A 19,200-nucleotide genomic window follows, 5' to 3' on the forward strand; every position below is an offset into this window, starting at 1 on the left:
TTGACCTGTCCGCTGCATTCGACACGGTTGACTATTCCATTCTGGTCAACCGTGTCGAACAGGCGGGTCTCAGAGACTCTGCCCTAGCCTGGTTGAAATCATTTATCTCCGAACGTACCCAGTCTGTCTGCTTAGGCTCCTTTTCTGCCGCCAAAGTCAAGTCTTTCTGTGGGGTGCCCCAAGGCTCTTCACTATCCCCCTTGTTATTCAATTTATACATGCGGCCCCTTCTTTTTGCCCTGAGCAAGCATAAAGTAACTGTATATAACTATGCAGATGACTTACAGCTCGTTTTTGTTCTCAACTCCCCAAATGCGGTGGAGGACTTCCAAGCCACTATGACTCTAATCCAGAGGTGGATGTCCTCAAACCACCTTAAATTGAACCCAGGGAAAACTGAGCTGATCCTGCCCGGCAAGAGCGAAATCAGTTGGAGCCCTAACTTCTGGCCGTCTGATATGGGCCTCCCCCCTAAGAAATCTCTGACTGTAAAAAGTCTGGGGATAACCATCAATGAGGACCTCTCGCTAAAATCCCAAATTGGAACCGTGGTTTCCTCTGGATTTTTCCAACTGAGGAAAATCAGGAAAATCGCCCATCTCCTAACTCCCTCCGCCTTAATTCAGGTGGTCATGGCCTTAGTCCTCTCCCACATCGACTTTTCAAACAGCCCATACCTAGGCCTACCCGCAGGACAACTCAGAAGACTGCAGTACTTGCAGAATCAGGCCGCCAGGCTGATCTGCAAAGTACCCAAGTGGGAATCAATTAAACCAGGCCTAGAGAGCCTGCACTGGCTACCCGTGGCTCAAAGAGCCGAATTCAAAGCCGGGTGCATTATTTTAAAGGCTCTGCAAGGCAAGGGACCTCTATTCATCAGACAGCTGATCGGAAGATATGTTCCCTCACGGAACCTAAGATCTGCCCACAAAGACCTTCTTGAAGTTCCTCGCTTTAAGAAAAAACGACAAGGCGGCAGTAGCTTCCATTTCCTAGCAGCTACCTTATGGAATTCTCTGCCACTAGCCCTCAGACAGAGTAAAGATCTCCTTGCCTTCAGAAAGGCATTCAAGACTCACCTCTTCACAGAAGCTTACTTGAAATAACGCTTCCGGCAGACTCACCCTTTGTTATGTTTTTTATTTTTCCAGCGCCAAGAAGCCCTCGGGCGTACGTGCGCTTTATAAATTTTTAATAACATAACATAACATACATATAGCACGGTTGTGTATTTTAGCATTGTGTTCCTTAGCATTTTGAAGGATTTATAATGATCCGATCTATTGAGGAATGGTTCCTCGTTATGTTCTGGGTACATCAATAGGCACATGAGCAATTAAGCATTTTGTACTTTATGAATATGTCTCTAATTACATGTAAATGAAGAGGACAGATTTGCACAATTTCTGGTAGAAATAGGAAGGTGCATTTATGGGTGAATGTACAATTAAGCACCTTGCACTTTATGAAAACTTTACGAGTTGCTCAGGATTAATTCCTCATCATGCACTTAGTACATCTTTGGGCAAATGTGCAATTTGGTATTTTGCACTTCATAAAGGTGGTCTGGTCTAAATATAAACCAAGAGAACAGAATTGTATCATTTTCTGTAGAAATTGGAAATTATGAGGATTGATCATCATGGCACAATGCACTTTATATTATGCATTTTAGATGATTTGTTCATATAATATACACTTCAGAGTGGCTGTATAGGTCACATAGGTTCATGACAAATGTCCTAAGGAGGGAAAAAATGGTTGTAACCACAGTGAACAGGGTGGCCCAGTACTCTTCGGGAATTGGCCTCAGGCAGCATATTAGCATAATGCCCCGTCACTGAAGGAAACTACTGTGTGGATGTCTTCCTTGTGAAAGAGCGGCATGCAGTATCTCACAGTCAATTCAGGCAATGGCTGAAGGGGGCTGGTGTATTGTCCCTCATTGCTTGTTTGAGCAGGTTGAAGAAAAATGTGAATGACAGCAACCACAGACAGACCTAACAGACCTAGTCTAGGTGAAATCCCTATAAGTAACTGTGTTATACACATAAGGTCTTGGCTAACACAGACCTAAAATAAGTCAATAAGGCTAGCATTGGCTGCAAGCCTCTTGCCTTTGAGAAGTAAAGAAAGAAAGGGAGGGAAGGAGTAATGTAGGGAGGTAGGGAGGGAGGTAGGGAGGAAGGTAGGGAGGAAGGTAGGGAGAGAGGGAGGGAGGGAGGGAGGGAGGAAGGAAGGAAGGAAGGAAGGAAGGAAGGAAGGAAGGAAGGAAGGAAGGAAGGAAGGAAGGAAGGAAGGAAGGAAGGAAGGAAGGAAGGAAGGAAGGAAGGAAGGAAGGAAGGAAGGAAGGAAGGAAGGAAGGAAGGAAGGAAGGAAGGAAGGAAGGAAGGAAGGAAGGAAGGAAGGAAGGAAGGAAGGAAGGAAGGAAGGGAGGGAGGGAGGGAGGGAGGGAGGGAGGAAGGAAGAGAAAAAAAGAAAAGAAAAAAGGAAAGAAAGAAAGAAATAAATAAAAATGTAATACAGAACAGTTTCAAATTAACACAATCTGGTATGATGTGATACATCAACGACCAGAAAAGCGAAATACTCAACAAGTAATTTAAAAAAAAGCATTGGCATAAGATGATATCTATTAAAGATGGAATGTGCATCAAAAGCATCTAGCTATCACATCAGGCTCTAAACAATGATCAAAGCTAAAGTAATTATAAAGGAAAAACAAAAGCATGGGCACTGAAAAGAACTAGCTTGTGTGCAGATGTGCTTCTTGGGAGAGAGCAAAATGCTGTCACTCAAAGTGAAGTTAACCAGTGGCATAAGTAGTTTTTCTCATGAAATATATGCTGTTGTGGGCGGAAGCAAAATATAAATGACACAATAACAGACGAATGGATAAAGAGAGGTGGCTGAAAGCCCCAATATATGTATATATTATACATATTTTAGTAAAATCAAAAGGTCTTGGTAAACAGCAGACATAAAAACTAGAACTCTCATTTATGGATACAGTGGCGTTACATGTAGGTATATGCCTTATGAAGTTAAGGAAAATTATTAAAATCTTTATTTTTAACACATAAGTTACACTTCTGGTAATGTTTTATGAACTTTTTTAAGGTCGGAATGACATGCCTGAGGTTTTAACTGAATGTAAAAGAGGTTTAGTATTTTTTACTCTTATCTGTTAGTTGTATGTTGATCCTACTTCACAAACAAGGCTTACAGATATTGTGTAAAAGGAAATCAAAAATATAAGATAAATTACCATGTGTTAAATTCATCTCAGTGGATTATCAGTGAGTCTCCATTTCCCATCCAGAACATTAAAACATGTAAACTCCATAAAAAATGTTCTCGGTTGCATTCAAATGAAAATTAAAATCTCAATAAAACTGGGAAGCAAAAAGTAACATCCCAAAAAGATTTGCAGCTTTGGCAATAAGCATTGCATAATCTGTGTACACGAGTTCTAAAATGGGTCAGTGATTGACATGGGGCACACTTGTGCATATTTCCTGCATCAATCAGGGCCATTGATGAACAAGATAATGAGGTATCGGAAGAACATATCCCTTTCTTTCTCTTTGTTTTACTGTTTGCATCCGCTCATCCATGGCACTGTGATTGAGTTACATTCATGCAGGGCTTTCACAGATTTAACACAGCCCTGGTACATACCCAAAATAAATTAAATACCTCTCAGAAGTAACCAATCATGCCTCTTTCACGGTCAAGCCTAAGAACAAAACCTCAACACCCTTTGTAAGGTTTATGCACTTCGTGTTTAAAGCACCGAGGCAAACATTTTACAGGATTCAATTATTTTCCCACAGACCGGTCCAATTTGCAAAAGGACTAATTCCCGAACCACCGAGTGTTGGGTACGATATGCCATTAATTTATCATCATCTGTGAGCTGGGCATCCAGAAGTGCAACTTGATCACAGCTGGGGGGAATAATAATAGACAACCGTACACATTTCTGGCACGCACCTCATCATCAAATATGGCCCTTAGCAAGCCTGTGATGAATTAGCTATAGGCCTAGAGGACCTAGGGAGAGCAAGCAATGATGTTACTGCTATCCATAACCCTCATTACGAGTTACTCACTAATTTCCAATATGAGATGTAACTCCTGATGATGAGCATATAGGAATTATGAGTTTTGTAGTTTTTAGTGCACACAGTACATACCAGGAGAAATAAAAAAAACTGTTTCCCCATTACATTTTGACAAGTCAAACCTGCTTGAAGTTGATGGAGTAAAAAGCATGGAAAGAATTGGATCATATGAATGTTGGTGGTGTAAGTACCTAGGGGCATATTATCAAGGACAGGCGATACATTATCGCCGCTTTTATCGGCAGGAAACTGCCGATAAAGCGGCGATAATGGCCTTGATAATATACTCTATGAATTCCAAGCGAAGCCCATGTTAGATGTGTATTAAGGTCGACGACGTTTCGAACCCAATTAAAATACAAGGTTCATCCTCAGGACAACAATGAATTGCCATGGGATGCCGTATTCGGCTCAGTAGTTACGATAATCACTTATTGCAATATACCAATCCCGGGAACCTCTGTTGCAGTATCACAATATTGGGCAATTCGCATCTGGTAGGGGCACAGGTCCACAATGGGGGTCCTTGTGAGTCGTGGGAAAAACCTCGTGGGAAAAACCTATTATGGGGCCATCTCCTAATACTAGAGATTTTCTTAAAGGTGTAAAGTGGAAACACTGTCACTAATTTAATTACCGTATAGGTTATGTGCTCCATACCACTTTTGCAGTGTTGAAAATGAAGGGTTAGTCATCATCATTTCACATTAATACCATTGCAGATAGAAGTAAGCATGTAGCCATATGCTTACCCATTCTATGACACCCTCTGACCTTCTTTGCTTTGCCTCGTATGAGATACCTTAGAGTGATAGGCAATCAATCACCATCAATGAGAATGACTTGGCATCCATCGGTTTTCTGTCTATCCCTCAAAAATATCTTTGCAAGCAAAAAATATATTACAAGTTGAATTGAAACCATTGTCAAGAAAATCTCACTTAAACATGTTTCTGACCGTTCATAAGCCACTCTCCATACCTTTTACAACCACTTTAATTTTCTCACATTTTCAGCAAGAATATTACAATTTTGAGCAAGCTGAATTATTTTCTGCATATATAGAATTTATTTTTCTGAACAGTGTTATTTGTCCTTGTTACCTCTATTGCCACCGGGCACTATCAAAACAGCTTTAGGTTTCAATCTCATGGACACTGTAGAAACATCTTCCTCCCTTCCTCCCACCGCATCTTCTCACCACTACTTATTCGCCACTGTCCAAACAGAAGGATATCAATGACTCTTAGACCTGGCTTGTCCAGCGGATTTATTCCCAGGCTTTTTCATTTTGGGCCTCCTGTTTTTTACCCTGTTTTTGGTGGCTTTAAGACTCTGGGCACTTTACCACTGCTGATTAGTGCTAAAATTCATATGCTCTCTGGGTAAATTGTTATTATTGATTGGTGTTTCCGTGATTTGCTTATTTGGCTTCCTACTAAGTCCTTTGTACAGTGCACTGTGGGTGCGGAGGGCCTGTAAGTCAAATGCTGTTAATGGGCCTGCAGCACTGATTGTGCCTCCCACACAAGCAGCCATGCAACAGGGTTCTCAGACCTCCAATTGCAATGTAAATGTGCAGTTAAGTACTGCAATGTTGACCTGGCAAGTGCACCCACTTGCCAGGCCCTAACTTTCCCTTTTCTTACACGTGAGTCACCCCTTATGTAGTCCCAAGGTACACCTGTGGGCACTGTGCTGTGTATGTGAAAGGTAGGACATGCCCTGATGAGTGTAGCATGTCCTGATAGTGAAATTCTGCGAATTTTGTTTTTCACTATTGAAAGGTTATCTGTCCAATAGGATAGAATGGGAGTTTATTTATAACATCTTATGAATATGAAATTCCCATAGGGACAAGATAAGAAGGTACGGTTTAGTATGCCTGAACCCAAACTGTAAAGATGCATCTTTTAGTAAGGATGATTTTTCCATTCTGTGTTTGAAAATACTAACCCTAGGCAAAGCACTACGCTACACTCGCGTAGTTTGCACAGTTTGTGCTACTTCGCACTACGCAAACTGCACGTAGCACACTGCAAACACGCGTAGGGGAGTGTAGCATAGCGTAGTGCAGCAGTCATTTTTTGCTTGCTTGCGGTCCTCAACAACAAGTTGTCAACCACGAGCAAGTAAAATGACATCCCGGCGAGACTTTTTCCTCGTTCGCGATCAGCAACATCTAGTTGCCGATCGCGAGCGTGGAAAATAAACCTCCCTGTGAGATTCTCAATGCGGGGAGGTAAGGTTTCTCATTGCGAGTGGTCGCGTATGCTCGCAAACGCTCGCGATGAGAAACTACCAGTCCGCTTTGAGAAAGCTGCCGCTCGAGTAAAAATCTACTCGAGCGGCAGAAAACTACAGCTTGCACTATGCAAGATGCCGTTTTCAAAGACTGCACAGTACCGGATGCTTGTCCACACTGTGCAATCATTGAAAATGGCATCTTGCATTGTGCGAACAGGGTACTGCCCAGTTCACATAGCGCTGCGCATAGCTCATGTAGTATGAAGTGCACTTTGCGTAGCAAAGCGTAGCGCTACTTCGCGAACTACCCCCAGGGTTAGAAAATACCACTTTTAGAAAGTGGGCATTTTTCTTGCTCAGCTATCCTGTGTGCCTTTGCTAGGGTTGTGTATTGACTGGCTTTGGAGTGACAGGGCGGATGTGCATTCTCTTAGACAGCCACAGGGGAGGGGGTTGATGTGTGTCCTGCCTTGAATGAGTCAAGGCTGGGCTGAATAGACCTTGTCTGCATTTTGGGAAGGGGCAGGAGATCTCTTTCACACCTGCCTGGGCCTGGTCTGCCTTGGACAATCCTATCTCCACCTCCTGCCGGGAAGCTGCACCAGAGAGAACAGAACTGGTTCAGGCTTGGCAAAGACACTCTCTGCCTTAGAGAACAAAGGATTTTGTACTATAAAAAGTGGGGCCCAGACCCCAGAATTTTAGATCACTTTTGGACTTTGAAAGGAATCTATGGCAAGGAGAAGAGCTAGAAGAAACTGGTACTGCCCCTTTGCTGTGTGCTGTCTGGAGTTGGCCTGCAGTATCTGTTTCTGTTAAGGAGAGGAATTGTGTGTGTATCCTGCTTGAGAAAGTATGTCCAAGGGCTTGGAAGAAGAGCTTGCCCCCTGTTCAAGAAGTCACATGAAAAGCAAAGACTTCACCATCCTTTTCGGAACCATCTCTGGAACTGCTGCTGCTGGTTGCCGCAGAAGAAGAGAGAAGCCGACTCTGTCACTGAGTACGTTGCTGGTTCCATGTCCTGAAGGCACAGCAGAGGGCACTGCTGCACTTTGCACTGCATCCCTGGTCTCACCGACACCGCTGGGTAACTATCATGAGCCATTGTTCACACCACATCCTGTGGGCACCACACTCCACTGCACCTCGCTTCACTCTGCCTGGACGTCAGCAACACCATCGCTGCCTTACCTGAACACCGACCGGCTCCGCTGCCTGCTTTGTGAACTACCAGCACTGCATTGAGCCCTGCCTCATTCCGCATTGCAAGCCTTGGCTTCACCGACGCCATTAGACAACCCTTACTGAGCCGATGCCTGCACCACGCCTTGAGGGCACCACACGCTGCACCTCTACACTTCATCGTAACTGCAACGGTTGCCTTGACCGACTCATACCAATGGGATCAGCTGCCACGAAAACGGTTCTATCTGCGAGTCTGTTGACTCTTTAGCTGGCCCGTACCAACACGGTCAGCTGTAACTGTTAGACGGACGGAGCTACAGACTCGGAAGAACAGTGTTTTTCAGCTATTTCTGCAATTTGAATGATATTCTGCAAAGTGCTTATTTTAACACTGTTGTAGTGTGAATTTTTGTCATATTTGGTCTTGTTGGTTTAGATATTATTTTGCTTATTTTTCTAACCTTGTGTGGTGTCCATTCGTAGTGTTTTCACCGTGTTACTGTATGCATGCACAAATGCTTTACACACTGCTTCTGAGATAAGAATGTCTGCTCGTGCCAAGCTACCAAGGGGGTGAGCAGGGGTTATTTTAGAAGTATATCCCCCTTACCCTGAGTAGGAAGAAGGGTCCCTACTTGGACATAGGTACAAACCCTTGCCAACTAGAGATCCACATTTCTAACAATGACAGTAACCTTCACAAGCTGTCCAGTAATTGTTCGCTGCTGATGGATCAATATCAGGTCTTCAATCAAAATGATATATTTTATTAATATTTGATTCCTAGCTTGTAAAGAATTGTTCACCAGTTATTAATGACATTACACTCACAGGGACGTAGCATTCTTAATACAACCATGGTTTGAGGTACCTTATCATGCATTAAAGGCATCTTAAGGTCCGAAAGTAGTTAAATGAGCTGATTCCAGGCTGTCAATACATGCAATGCCAGTGTAACTTTTCTTACCTTCCACTAATTTTTGTTTGCTCCTTTTCAAATATTGACCACTAGAAATCTATGAATTGCTTCTCTCTGGATATCTGTCAGCCAATTTGGAAGCACTTATACAAAACCCGTTGATTAAGGAACAAACACATACTAAGGGTTCACTTTCTCTACAACTTGTAATTGCTGATAATCTTCTGCTCCAATTCAAATTTCTTGGGCTATCCACTTGTAGTGAAAGAGCCACTCTTGTGGTTGGGCACCCTATGATGACCTTCAACTACTACCATTTTAACTGACTTTAGTGTGTTATTTTACCCTAGCCTGGATTTATGAAACGGTCCTGCATATGCCTGCTTCTCTCCTCACTTGTTCTCTTGTTGTCTTTAAGTGAGAGCTGTCATGGAGTAGAACAGTACATTTCTTACTATTGGCTTTGTCATGGCCTCATGTCATCTTGTTTTCTGACTTTGCCTTGGTTCTGCTTGCAGAGCAGTGCTTGCAAGTTGTTTGGGTTATGAGAATTATGAGTTCTTACTATTGGCTTTGACATGGCCTCATGTCATTTCGCTTTCTGACTTTGCCTTACTTCTGCGTGCACAGCAGTGCTTGCGATTCATGTTCAAGGTTTTTCTTTCCTCACATTTTTTTCACACCTCGCTGACCAGAGTGAACTGGATATTATCTTGGCCTTGACGCAGACTGGTACAGCCAGCTCGTTTTTTCCAATGAGAAGGGGTCAAGGTTTTCTAGAAGCTTCTCCTCACGTTGAGTAATAGTATTAAAGCTGGGAACCGGTGGGGGCCAGGTGGTAAGTTCACCACAGAATAGACGTATAGCTGTGGAGGTGACGGAACATGAGTCCTGATTGAAACTCCTTCCTGGGCTGTTGACGGACTTTCCCCAGCTTGAGCTGGCAAGGATGATGATACAAATTCAATCAGTGAGGTGTTCCTAACCATTATCTCTTGTATATCTTTTCTACTCTTTGCTACCTGTACATACTGCATTTTATTCCAATTGTTCATTGTAGTTAATTGACACTTGGGAATCTGCATTAACTGATATATTTGGCCTTCCATTTGAAACATTGCATGAATTAACTTGTGTGTTATTTTTAAATGCACCAGAATTTGTTTTCTCGCCTTGCCTGAACGGAGTGCTGTGTCCTTTCCTCATCTTTGGGGAAGTGCTGTTCAAAGTGTATTATTATAGGTGCAGTGGTAAATTTGCCTCCCAGGTGGGAGTGCAGGGTTTGGGTGTGGCTTATTTGTGAGAAGTCACATTCACTACACCACTTTGCTGTTGCATTCACATTTAGGGGCCGATTATGATGTAGTCCGGAAACTCTTCCAAAGTAATCGGTTTCGGAATCGTTTCCGACCGACCAACTCTTTCGACCGAATCTGGTTCTGTGAGTCCAACCTGCCGATTACAATGCTTTCGGACATCGTTCGGTTGGACTCTCATTGTCTTCAATGGGAGCCTGTGTTCTGAACGAGAACACAGGCACCCATTGACAAAAGGAGTGGTTGGGGAAAACCCTGCACACTATGGCAGGCACCCCATGGTGCCGGCCACACTGTATGGGAAGGAGGGACACTAGGGGTACCCCTACGGGCCTTCTTTAGATCGCCCTGAGTGAAGGGGGCCTGCTACAGGCCCCCACAGCTAGATTCGGACAGCTGATCCATGTCACAACAACTGATTAGGAAAGGCTGTCAGAGCTAGGAATGCAGTCTGTAGACCGCTACAATTCGGCTCTGACCAACTCGGTAACTCTGAATGCCTTTCAGAGTTGAGTCAGACATTCCGAATAGTTTCCAGCCATCATAATCATTCATTCGGAAAAGTGTCTGAGTTGGTTGTAAAGGCAGGTTCCGCATTGGATTCGGACAAATCGAATGCCTTTCAGAGGATTCCAAACAACAAAATCATCGTAATCGACTCCATAGTGTGTCACCTTCAGCTGGACCAGAGGCCTGTCCTTTTTGCAAGCTTGCAACAGGCCGTGGCTTTCTGTATCTTCTGAGGCCAACTTGGATCATTTAGGAGAACACAGCTTGGTCCATGGACCATGCTTTGGAGATGCAGATGCTCCATTACTGACTGAGTTCCACATTTGATGCTATTCTGCCAAAAGTGATTCAGTAACATTATGTCCTCATTTACAGTCCAACTGTGGACTGGCACCTCCCACAAACCTACATGGTCCGGCAGCTCCATTGTTGATTGTGAGATTCCTTACGAAAAAATCTGCACAGAAACAGTATAATTTGAGAGCACATGCATAACCAATCACTTTTATTGCTCAGAACAACCATTCCCTGCCACTCTGCTCAACTATAGTGTTTTCTCCTTAAAATAATGTCCCTCCACCAGTAGAGGATAGTTAGATCTACCCTTAAAAGGTATGCTTAATTTTTCATTCAATTCACCTTGAACAATGAATCTTCAATCCCCTACACTCCCAAAAGCTGCTCCTTGAGAAATTTACTCTAGTAACACAAGAGTACTCTAGCAACTTTTTGTCTCTGATTGAAAATTCAGTGCTAAATTACATTCTATGTGCACATAGAGGTTTTGGCAGTTGTCGGAATCATGAGTTGTTCAATATTCATCACAGCCTTGCAATTCTTTCAGTGGACCCCAGCAGGATAAGCCTGCCACAATTATCATGTGAAAAAGGATGGAAAAGAAGGCAAACATATGGATTTTAGTGCGTTAAATACTGATTCTGCATCTTATGATTCATGTCCATATTGAAAACTCAGAATTGGAATTATTCACCACATCCGTAACATAATTCCCCTCAGCGGTTAATGGAATTTAGCAGCATTGGTTTGTGCCAATTTGCGGTGTACAAGAGCATGGGCAAACCATTACTAAATGACCCCCATGGGGCATAGAATGGGAAAATTAACTATTTAACATAAATTGGCAAATCAATACATTTTGAACCACAATTATGTTTCTTGCGGCACATAGACAATAGTAGTTAACGCAACAAAAAACTAAGGCGATTATAGCCCTCATTACAAGTTACATTTTTCCCAGATAGGAGGAAAACTGCGTATGTGTGACAATTATGTGTGATCGATGCAGACAGAATTTAGATCCTCCTTTGCAACCAGGACTGTGGTAATTATCAAGCAGTGCCTTTTTAACGAGAAAAGGTGCTTAATTTGAGCCGGTGGTTTCCAGTGCTCAGCACCCGCACTTAATTGACAACACCGGGGCTTGTACCAGTCTGCCCGATGGTGGCTCTGTTAAAAATGACCATTGACTGACTTTCTTATAGCATTGGGGGGCTAGACTAGGCTGAATTTTCACACTTTTAAGGGTGTGATGATTAGTTATTGCGTTAGTACTGCTATTGTCAGCGCTGGCAAGAACAATGTGTGGTGCAAGCTGCAGGAGCCTCCCAACCAGGGCCCTGGCACTTCTTTCTTTTACAAATTAAGCACTTGAATGCATTTGACATGCCCAAGGTTCCCACCAGAGTATTTTGTTGAGTACATTTTCTCCTGCAATTGCTGCTAGAAGATAAAAAGCATTATGTAGGCAGTGTCTGGAAAAGCGGAAATGGCCAAAGCCTTCCGGTGAAATGAGAAAAACACAACATCCTTAGGCAGAGAAATTGTGCATCGGAATGAATTTGCCACTTTTTCTTTAATGAATTCCACTGGGTGTCATTTAATATTTTTTCTAATCTCACAGTGCTTGTGGTATGTTCGCCTTTCCCACTCCCCCCCAAATTAACAAACCACCATGGCCCGGTGACATTTGCGTTTTTTCACAAACTCAGTAAAATTAGAAAAGAGGCAAAATGTGGCATGTGTTGTAATTTACAAAACAAAATCACCCACTGCGACTAGATAGGAGACTATTGAATTGGCACAGATCCCTTCATCTATCGGGCTCGGTGTACTTTTGTTGAATTCTTCCACCTGCTCAAAAGTAGTCCGATATCATATTCTCTCAAATTGAAGGAATGCTTATACTTGGATTTCTCCTTGTAAGTCTTTATTATGCAACTTCAGAACCATTTCAGAGACCAATGGATTTTAGTTCTGCATGTAGGTTGCTTTACAAATTAGATTTATGACGCTGACGGATGAAATATGGTCGTCTGATGCTGGAAAACACATTTGGGATTTGAAACATTCCTTCAGGCAATAACTTTCTTTATGATATACATAAATGTCTTGCTGCTTGCCGGGACACCTTCACTGGAACAGACGTAACTATGTTAGGCTAAGCTATACATGTTACATTTTCCATTTCTGTTTTCCTTTGTTTATTTTTATGATCTGATTTAGTTGAAATACTGACACCTAGGACAGAAACCGCAATGTGACATTGTGGTGAGTCCATGTGCTTTGTGAACTTTTCCAGAAGGTAAACTTGTGGGCTTTGAACAACATAAACAAAGGACACATCCACCCAGTCTGATAACTCTGGGGCAGTAGATAAAAACAGTATTTAAGGGGACGGGATGACCATCAGGTGACCGTTCCTTTGACAGGTGTAAAAAACCTATAGCTACAAACTCTCTTACTTTTTGTTCTACTCCAAAGACTTTAATTTGAAGGCTTTGTGGCCAAAAGTTTCTATTACTGTCCTTTGATTACTGTGTGCCTCCAGAAAGCAATTCAAGCCCATCTCCACCCCACTGCAAGCAAGGATATAATAGCTGACAATTTATCTTAGATTTGACCAATATTCGGACAGTAAGAGCAGCACAGTGTTCCTGTTGCCTCACAGGGGTGCGAGATAGCATACTAACAGACCTGCCACTTAAAACAAAAATCCCCATTTGAGGAGGGGGTGGGGCCTTGGAAGTACATCTTCATGCCACCTGCCCTCGCCAACCATGGTACAAGGGTGCCTGTTTAATGGGCAGGATAGGTCTTGGGCAGGAAAGAATACCTTTCTGCAGAAAAACAATCCTTGGTAGCATTTTCCTTTTTCTACGTGTGCTGCAGGATGCAGCACACCTTAACCCCTTGAATGCTGGTGACGGAACCACTCCGTCACCAGCCACGGACGCAATGTGCTGGTGACGGAGTGGTTCCGTCATGGCCCGGCAGCCGCGCCTGCGCGGTATTAATTCCGCGCCTGCGCTGAGCATTCCATTGAGCGTGCGTCACAAGCACAGCGCGCCTTTGGCTGGTGACGGAGTGACGGAGTGGTTCTGTCACGAGCATGGCGGCGCCGCGCCGCCCCCTCCCAACCCAGCGACGTGGCAGAATTACCGCCGCGGCCAAGGGGTTAAAAGAGGAAGTAATGAGGAGAAATGAAGATAATGCTCCTCATTACACCAGCCTAAGATTTTTAATGCAAATGCAAGTTTACTGCCTTTAAGTTCAGGGTTTATGTCACAGTACTTGGGTGTATGCTTGGAAACTCCCATGCACCACCCATTTAACGCCTACCCAACGCAGTGTAATGCAATGCAGTGAGAAAAGATATAAAAAGGAGGCTTTGTGATGGCGCAAGAGTTAAATTCCCTGGCAGGAGAAGAATTTAAAATGGGTTGCACATTTTTATAAGCAGTATATAAAGATACAACATAATTAATGTTCCATACTAGAATGATAAAAAAACAAATAATGAACATGATTTCCCTATACCTATTGGTTTGGCTTTTAAACAGCAGCTTGTTTTCCAAGCATCGTAGATACAAACGGAAGGTACAATGTGGATAAGTGGAGTACAATGAATACCTGCAAAAAACAGCTTTGCACTGACTTCATGCGAATAGCGTCATAGCTTTCAACGGCTAGCAGGTGCAGTGAAGTCTGGGCCGAAAGCTCTCTAGGGCCCTCGGCACCCGAATGAAGCATGTTTAACCCACCAGTGGAAGGAAGCAGCAGTGGGAGCCCATTTTCCATGTTAGCTTTAGGGCTTCCATACCCTTGCTACACTAATATATGGCAAACAGAAGCAGAGGTTTGCTCTTATGTCTACATACCTCTTTTTTCTGCTCCTTGGACAAATCTGTATTTTATGAGACTTTGGGATATCTTAGGAGCAAAATCTGGGAGGTGCTTATGTGCGGCTTTCCACACACATTTATTGCAGATGTCAACACTATGGGAGGCATGAAAGGTAGTAATGTCTTATGTGCCGGTATGTATAAGGCTTCTACTTCACTACTGTGCAGTGCAGGAACTTGGTTACAGGTATGAGCCCCTTAGCAACTTTACTACTGCTGGTGTCAGACTTTATGTGAGTGAGATACAGGTGTCTGCAGCCAAGACATTCCCAGGTACTCAGCAATGTAAGTGGCCCATCCATCCATCGTGGGCATGAGGCTGATGTCAGCCAACCCACTTGCTTCAAACTCTACTCTGCCAGGTTCCCCATCTCACTTGCATTTATATTTTCATGCCTTTTATGAGGTGGACTAATGCAAAAAGAACAATTGTTGGACAGAATGGAGATCAATGTCATACATTCACCCTAGTACAGAGATCTGGGACTAAATCCATCATCTCTTGACTGGGGGTGAATGTTTTGATTTGTTCTGCATTCCGTCCATCAATTGTGTGTCTTTTATTTCATGAGATGGAGGCAAGTTCCTCTCAGCAGAACCATAAGGACAAGGTTCATTTTGCTTTGTTTGCCCTGACTGAGAAAGTAATAGGCCTTAACATTCAAGGCAACATAATTGGTTGTAGGCCAGAGAGATATGGTGGAATCCCTAACACTCCTCTCAGAGGGCCCTCCAGCCTGTTCATTACTTCCAGAGCCAACAGGGTCTCCAGCTTCACTCTTCACACAGTACAGGTCTTACAGCACAGGTCTCACAGGACATTATTTGCTACTTTCTTAAAGAGTAATGAGGAGGTAGAGAAAGAATTACAGTGCAACGGGAGCCAGGAACAGAAGGAAGGAAGAGGTTAATTACGAAAGGGAGGAAGTAAAGGGAAGGTAGGAAGAAACAGTACGGGGAATGAAAGGAAGGAGAAGGAGCAGCAACGATGATAGACGAGGAGGGTAAGAAATGAAGCAAGAAAATGGAAAGAGATGAGAATACAATGTAGGAAGGAAAAGAAAAACATAAATAAGAACAACTGGGAAGAAGGAGAAGGAAACTGTAAGAAGAGAGAGCAGTAGAAGCGAGAGGGGAAAGTTAAAAAGACATTATGGTTATAAAAAAGGGAAGGATCCAGACGAACTATGGGAGAGATGAAGTAAGGAGGAGCGAATAGAAAAGGACATGGGGAAAAAGTTAGTACATCATGAAAATGTTTTAAAACATTCATCTTTTTTTTTTTAAATGTTTGGTGGAGAAGTACCCCCTTCCATGTCCCCCTCAACAGGTTGAGGTCACTTGCTACACTTGCTTGCCCCAAGCAATATGGAAGCTGGTGTGACAAAACTTGACAGAGCTGTTTTTGTATCCCAATCCAACCCTGTGAGTTGTGCAATTCAGAGCATCAGATTTGGATGCTGTTCTGCAATGAATAATTCACCAATTTACATTTCAAACTCTAAAGCATTGTTGGGTGAAAATTAGCTGCCTTCCGTCTCTGTTCAGGAAAGTGGATTGAGACAAAAGAACTAGCTAAACCTTAATCGTGTCTTTACTAGACAGGACAACCAGAGGCAGCCAGGAGGGGGGCTAAATCATGTACACACTGGACAATGTCATGGAAAAACTACCTGCAATGACTGCCATAAGGGAATCCCATATTTTACCTAGACCTAACAGGTAGATATGCCAAAAATATGATTAATATAAATCTTTGTTGCAGCCATGCTGGTTTCATGAATAGCGTTTAGTCAGCCCACCAGCTCTTCCATGCAGCCTTCATTAATCATACTCAAATAGTAATGTAACCTAAGGTTTCCATAAACAGCAAATCAGTGAGGTCTGTGTGGATGGGATACATGTGCACTAAAGTGGGGCTTTTAAAGGCGAATTTTTGTGGTGACATGATTAATTCTAAAACAACTTCCTAGTTAAAATATTGAACATTTTACGGAATATAACAATTTTCTGTAAAACCGTCAATGTTCATGAAGGTGTTTTTACCATTCACTGCATGAAGTTGCTTTTTTCCGCTGACGTTAGTCAAGGAACATAAAATATATAAATCATGCCCCACGCACTATAGTCTGAATGAGGGAAAGCGTTTGATTGGCTCCAAGCGCTTTCGTATCAAAATGACCAGGCAAGAAATGCCAGCGAATGAAAAATTACCATTTAAAATAGGTAGTACATTTTTATTAGCAGTAAATAAAAGCTTTAACGGAGTTACGGTTCCATATTAAAATAAGTTAAAGAAAAAATTGAATAAACATGATTTTGCAATGCATATTGGCTTGATATTTAAACAGCAGATTTTTTTCAAGCTTCACAGCTACATAGTAGAGGCACAATATTGATAAGTGTAGTACAACCTTCTCTGCTTACTTTGCAAATTAATGTGTGCCCAATTCAGAGTTTGACGCAAATGCAGCAGTGTACACTGTCAAACTCTCGATTTGCCCACCTCTTTTAGAAACGGGCAGATCTTAAGTTTTCATTTGTCAGAGCCCTCATTGGCTCAGTCAATAGAAATCTTTCTCTGACATTCCAGGGGTGTTGGGTGCTTCAGAGAACATACATTACACGACTCACTGCATTTATGATGGACAGTGCAATGTATTTTTCCCTTCTCTGTCACTGCCAGGAAAAACCTTTCGTGAGAGAGAGAAAAAAATGGCATTCATTTTTTTTTTTAAACTGCTTGGGAGTTTTTTTCTGAAAAAAAAAAAGCTTATAGCTTGAAGAACTGATGATGGCCGACCACCAAATGCGTGAACATTGAAAGAAACCACCATGGTGGCGGTTCCTTTTAATGTAATGAGATGAGCATTGGGCCAGTGGTTGTCTCTAAATTTGAAGGACAGTGGTCTATCGGGATCGGGGACGTTCTGTCCTCTTCCACCCTGGTGGGCAGAGTACCATCCATCAAATTCTGAATCAGACCCAAAGTGAAGGAGCGCAGAACTTTGCTATAAAGCAAACGGCTGGCACTACCAAATGTCAGGTTTGCTGAATACCAAAGGTAGGTGTTGGAAATTACCATCTTTTGCGTGGTATTCCCTCAGATGTTTTCCTTCACTATCCTATTTTTCCTGAACCCATTTTTTTTAGCTTTAGGACTCTGCACACCTTTCTCCTGTTAACCAGTGGTAAAGTGTTTGCACTCTTCTTTCCAAACATAATAACATTTGTATACACCTAAATGACACATTTAATTTACTGGTAAGTCCCTAGTATATAGTACTACCTGTACTTAGGGCCTGTACATTAAATGCTACAAGTGGACTGAAGGACTCATTGTGACAGCCACTAAAGTAGTACTGTAAAACATGTCTCAAGCCTGTCACAAAAAGGGGGGGTGGTGATGAACAGAGTATCTGAGTTAATCAGAACACTCCTACCCAGTCAACAGATCAGGGCTTGATCCATCACCGTTTTTTAGCTCACTGCACCATCCCAGTTCAGAACCTGGCTATATGCAAATTAGTCTGTCCCTGGCCCAGTGCATCATGGGAACAGGGCAGACCAAACTACCAAGCCAATTCTTCACTGGAAAGGAAACAAGCTTCCGGGGACCGGTTTCTGGCATTACAGCCGTCTTCGGCCCGGCTTGCTTGAATCCTGATGGTGCAATGAGCAAGGGACTCATGTCTGAGCATACCCTTCCACACTCATGGTGGCCAAAATAATTACAAAAAGGGGGGGTGGTGATGGACAGAGTATCTGAGTTAATCAGAACACTCCTACCCAGTCAACAGATCAGGGCTTGATCCATCACCGAAGACGGCTGTAATGCCAGAAACCGGTCCCCGGAAGCTTGTTTCCTTTCCAGTAAAGAATTGGCTTGGTAGTTTGGTCTGCCCTGTTCCCATGATGCACTGGGCCAGGGTCAGACTAATTTGCATGTAGCCAGGTTCTGAACTGGGATGGTGCAGTGAGCTAAAAAAGGGTGATGGATCAAGCCCTGATCTTTTGACTGGGTAGGAGTGTTCTGCTTAATTCAGATACTCTGTCCATCACCACCCCCTTTTGAATTGGTCAAGCCTGTCACAGCAGCCTGTAGTGCAGTTTTAAACTGTGATTTTGACCTAGCAAAATAAACCTTGTGGCACGCCTAAACCGTCCCTTTTAATACTTATGAGTCATCCCTAAGTTATGCCCCAACAGTTCATATGGCTTGGTGCATGGTATTTAAAAAGTATGAAATGTGTACTTACGTTTTACATGTCCTGGCAGTTAAAAAAGCCCCAAAGTTGTTTTTCACCGCAACAAGTCTATCTCTCCCATGGACCAACACTGGGTTACATTATTACCTTTAATAATTGATAAGATCAATTTGGGAACCATTAGAATAATACTTCTTCCACTCATTTGAATGATTAATATTTAAAATCTCTTAAATGGTAAAATTTGATTTTAAATTACAGGTCGGGAAAAGCCACTTTTAGAAAGTTGGCATTTTTCTACCTAAAGCGAATGTGCCTTCCTGCCAGTGTCCAGGATCACATGATTGCTAATGGCTGTCCTGTGGTGTGATGTGTATTTCTTCCAGACAAAGGGGCCTTGGGTATGGGATAAGTGTTCCTTTTCTTTTTTTTTATTTCAATTTTTTTTTATTGAATTGAATAAAGTAAGTTTCGCATATACATTGT

The sequence above is a fragment of the Lissotriton helveticus genome, chromosome 1_2 (assembly GCF_964261635.1).
Source record: "Lissotriton helveticus chromosome 1_2, aLisHel1.1, whole genome shotgun sequence".
NCBI classification, from domain to species: domain Eukaryota; kingdom Metazoa; phylum Chordata; class Amphibia; order Caudata; family Salamandridae; genus Lissotriton; species Lissotriton helveticus.